A 5,290-nucleotide genomic window follows, 5' to 3' on the forward strand; every position below is an offset into this window, starting at 1 on the left:
AAAAGTCACTCCTTCAACTCTTCAAATGCCTTGCGACACTTCTCATCAAATTCAAACTTAGCCTCTTTGTCAAGAAGCTTTCACATTGGGTTTGCTATCTTGGAGAAATCTTTAATAAAGCACCGATAGAACCCGGAATGCCCCAAGAAAATTCGGACTCCTTTCACTGAAATGGGTGAAGAAAGCTTTGAAATCATATCAATTTTGGCCTGATCAACCTCGATTCCCTTTTCAGAGATTTTGTTGCCAAGGACAATTCCTTCATTCACCATAAAGTGACACTTCTCCTAATTAAGAACCAGATTGGTGTCTTCACACCTCTTCAGTAGTCGACCCAGATGGTCAACACAATCTTCAAATGAATCTCCCACAATGGAAAAATCATCCATAAAGACCTCCAAGAAGTCCTCCACCAAACTGCTTGAGAAGATGGTGAATGTGAATCGAAAAGATTGGTCACTAAAACTTGATGATGCTCTTTGGGCCTACCAAACTACTTACAAAACTCCTATTATAACCTCTCCATATAGGTTAGTTTTCGTTAAGGCCACCCATCTCTCTGTCGAGCTTGAGCATATGGCATACCAGATGGTAAAGAAGCTGAACTTACATATGGAGGCGGCAGGTGAAAAGCGGTTGTTGCAGCTGCATGAGCTTGATGAATTCTGTTTTCACGCATATGAGAACGCGAAGCTTTATAAGGAGTGGACAAAGAGAATGCAAGAAAAGCACATTCAACGTTGCGAGTTCAAGCCCAAACAATTAGTACTGTTGTATAATTCAAGGCTTAAGGTATTTGGTGGAAAGTTGAAGAGTAAGTGTTCTGGGCTATTTGAAATAGTTTGAGTAACAGCTCATGGAGCGGTTGAGCTTAAACCTCTAGATTCTAACAAAACATTCTTGGTGAATGGGTAGCGAGGGAAGCTTTATTTTGGAGAGGTCATTGATCGTGAAAGGACCTCCGTGGAAATTGAAGAGGCTTGAAGGAGCTTGCGTCGTGTCGTGACGGTAAATCAAGCGTTTCTCGGGAAGCAACCTGTGTTTGTACTATGAGCATAAAAAATGAGAAAAGTAGAAAAATACAAAAAGATGTCGTGCCACGACCTTAACTACGACGTTTGTTGGAAGGAAACCCAACTTTTCATGTATATAGTTTACATTTGTTCATGTTGCAGGACTAGGGAAGGAGCGGGAAAGCAAAATGAGTGAAAAACAAAAAACAAAATCCCAGGTAACAGGTTGTGCGCCACCCTCGCATAGCGGACGGAGTGCACAAGCAAGTTTTTTTGTCAGAACCATGTTCTGATTGCAGCACCCCTGTGACGCGGAGGTCCCGCAGGTCTGGTAGGTGAAAAATTTCTCTAAGGCAATTTGCGGTACCCTCGCGATGTAGAGGTGTCGTAGTGGTCGGGTCTACGTGAATTAATTTTAAGCTAAAAGATTCAACCCAACCCTTTTATTTCACAATTCACAAAATACAAGTAGAACCTCTCTCAAGTCCGTAAAAACCCTCTCCTTATGCCCCTTTCATTCTAAAAAAATCTCAAGAATTCTTTTACATCGTCCATTAACATCACAAGGTAAGTGAATTTCATCATCATATTTTGTTTTGTTCCTGAGTTTTTGAAAGTTGCCAGTTAGGGTTGTTGGGTTTGGGCGAAATTAGGGCGATAATTGGTATTGTTGTGCTTGTTTATGGTGTTTAGGGCAAGAACATGACTCCCATTGCACAAGAGAGGGTTTCACAACCCACCATTGTTGTCAAAGATCCAAGGGCTATGCCCGCAAGGTGTTCGAAAAAATGCTTGAACCAAGTTTTTTACAAAATTGTGAAGTCTTCAGTAGCAACGCAGCATTAAACAACTATACGAGCCCTTGAGCACCAAAGGGAATAAAAGAATTGTGATTTTGGATGGAAATTTGAGTACGAGCAGTCCCACACACGCCAAGTCCTAAAACATGACTCTATTGCTTTTGTTTTCTTTTTTTACAATAGCGTAGAATAGTTAACTTCTTTAGTTGTATTTTTGTATCGTAGGGTAAAATAATTGTGGGCTGGTCCCTGCCCAATTGAGTGTTATAATTCGACGTGAGTACCCAAAGAAGGAAATAAGTGTGGGGTCGTCCACAGGAGACAACCCCTTTGATTATTGAATTGGTTACTTATGTTTTGGATGAATTGTTTTACAGGAACTATGACCAAAAATAGGGGAAATGTGGCCGCTGCCGCATCCACCTCACAAGGAACCAAACGAGGTAGGGTTAAAAGCCCTCCCCCTCCCCCCCCCCCCCGCCCCCACCCCCACCAACCATAAAGAGAACTAAGAGAGGGTAGAGCAAGAACCCAATCACAGTTATTCCGAGAGTAGATTACAAACAAAGGGTACTAGGGTTCACCCCATTGGCTAAGGAGTGGTATAAAAACTTTTACCTCTCCAAAGGCTATAGTCATGAAAGAGCAGTGGACCAGGCCCCATTAAGAAGACAGTTTAGGGACATCTACAACCAAATTGTAGCCATGGGGTGGAAAAAGGTGTTTGAGAAACCAGGGCCAATCAATATCGATTTGGTGTGGGAATTTTATGCAAATATAAAGCAAGTCAATTATGAGTTTTGGGAATCCACAGTCCGCAATCGGGTAGCTATGTCCCTCTAAGCACATCCACTTTGAGCGCAGCTATTGGGGCACCTAACTTCTCAATTGGGCCGTTAGAAGAGTTCATCCGGAGGACCGATTACAAGGTCATCTGAGAAAAATTGTGTGGGTCGAAGTCTCCAGTCCAATGGGTGAGATATGATGATAAGTATAGGAAGCACAACTTCATGCTCATGAGCAACTTTGAAAAGACAGCACGAGCGTGGCTACGTTTGATCAATCAGAGGATAATGCCACTTGAACACTACACAGGTGTGGCAAAATATTGAGTGTGCATGATAAACTTCTTCATGATAGGGCGACCCATAAATATTGGGCATTGGATGTTGAAATAAATGTGGTAAGTGAGGGAAAACAAATGTCGTCGGCTCCTTTTCTGTAACACCCTCACTTCGTTAATGTTGCAAATTGATGAAAACTTGGGCAGTGTACGTGATAGAGTGCTTGAGGCACCCACCGACATGCTTTACATTTCAAATGTCAAGGGCCCCGACTTTACCGCCAAGAAAGCACTCACCCCGGTAGAGGAGAGAGCGGCCCAGTCCAACCTAATCACCATAATGCACAAAGTGATGATGCTTCAGTGTCAGTAGTACGAGTTGGATATTTTGGGAGTGATTGACGAGGTTCCACTTACTACCCACTCAAGGAGGCTGCTCAGAGAGGACGAGACCCATCTTCCTGACGATGAGGATATCTGCACAGTGGATAAGATGGAAGCTGACGAGGAGAAAAGTGATGAGGGGTTGTTCCATTCCCATGACGATCCCAATAATAGTGATGATGAGGAGCAGTTCGAGCCGGCTGATGGCGACGATGATGATGCCAGTGATGATAAGTCGGCCCAGGGAGTATCTCTCGCCTTACCCTATTCTTTTATTTTTTTCATATGCATTGAGAGCACTTGCATGAAATTAAGTTTGGGGTGGGAGGTACGTCTCTAGATAGGATGCCTATGCCTTAGGATTTTCTTTTATTTGATTTCTTTCTTTTAGGAGTAGTATTTTTTAGTTTCTTTTATGACTTTAACGAGAAAACAAAATGGAAAAACCTTGAAAAAGCCAAAAAGATTTTATTTTGTAGTTTATTATATCCTTATAAGTGGCATAAGCCATCTATGTACTTTTTATTTTTGTTTCTGTTGTTTCTTTTGTCATAGAAGAGGTTTTTCCTGATGACGGCTAGAAAACAACTGACTTGAGGGAAAATTAGTCCATAGGAAAGACCATTCAAATGCTAGGTGCTCGGACTAGGTGAAATATTGGCAATTTGAGCAAGTCTTGATTTTGATTTGAGAGCATGTCTTGAAAACAAGCAACATTTCTTGAAATACTTAAGCATATTTTGTTTGACTCATGTATGACCCACTTGGCATTATATGTATGTGTTGCTTGATTCGAGGGACAATATGGGTCCTTCTTGCGTAGATTATGTACCATGTGTGTGTAAGTAAATATTTTGTCTACTCTGTGCATTATATTGATGTCTAGAACTTGTCCCGTGTTTTCGTAAACCGAAATGAAGTTTATTATGACTTAGGAAGTGATAGAGGCATTTCTTTGTTAGCCTAAATTTTGACTTATTGTAACATCCCGTAAATTCGTATAGAGTGTGAAAGCATTGTATGAGCCCTTTGGAACCTTATATGTTGGGTTACGTGTATGCCTTTTGGCTAAAGACCCAAGAGAAGGGGTCAAAATGAAAATTCTCTACAGTTTCATGAAAATGAGGTTTGACGGTCGTCCTTTGTACCGTCATTCTGTTCGACGCTCCGTCCTTTGCACCGTCGATTGTGAGGAAGAGAAAGTTGCTCACCGGAAATTTCATGACTTTGAAGGAGCAAATCGACGCTCCGTCGATCTGTTCGACGTTCCGTCGTTTGTACCGTCGAATTGACCTAGCACAAAGACCATTCGACGGAGCAGATCGACGCTCCGTCGTTCTGTTCGACGCTCCGTCCTTTGTACCGTCCTTTGTGCCTGTCGGGCTGAAATTATATAAGTTGCAAAATTTTAGTTTTTCTTCCATTCTTTTCACTCTAAAAAACCCTAAGGACGAAAATATCTCTCTAGGGCTCCAACACTAAGGTAAGAACATCTTAATCATTGATTATCAATCCTAAAAACAAACCATGATTCTTAACATGATTCTTGTGACTAAAACCTAGGGTTTGCAACTTAATTCTTCCTAAATTGATTCAAGCTAGGGTTTGGGTGTTCTTCACTAGGAAAGTGAATTGTTAAACTTTGTTTAACACACTAAGGTATGTCTCTCTTTTAAAAACCTTATCATGGATATATGTTTTCTTCTCAAAGGTTATTTATTGAATAAAAAGGTGAACTTTTCATGCAAAACCCTAATTCGTGTCTTTGCTTGTAGTTGGTGTGCGTGAGGGGACAAGCCCACATTAAACCTTGATTGTATTATCTTCCATATACGTATATGAAATCATAATTGTTTTCTTCTATAAGAGATGATTAGTGATGATGGTTAATTGTTGGTATTGATGATTTTACAAAGAAACTAAGAGAAAGCAATCTTGTTTAAAGAAGTGGAAACGTTTTCAGGATTATCTATGAAACTATGGATTTTCATAATGGCATAATGAACTTTAATGCTATTTGATGGTGTGAC

Source organism: Lycium barbarum, chromosome 8, assembly GCF_019175385.1.
Source record: "Lycium barbarum isolate Lr01 chromosome 8, ASM1917538v2, whole genome shotgun sequence".
NCBI classification, from domain to species: Eukaryota; Viridiplantae; Streptophyta; class Magnoliopsida; order Solanales; family Solanaceae; genus Lycium; species Lycium barbarum.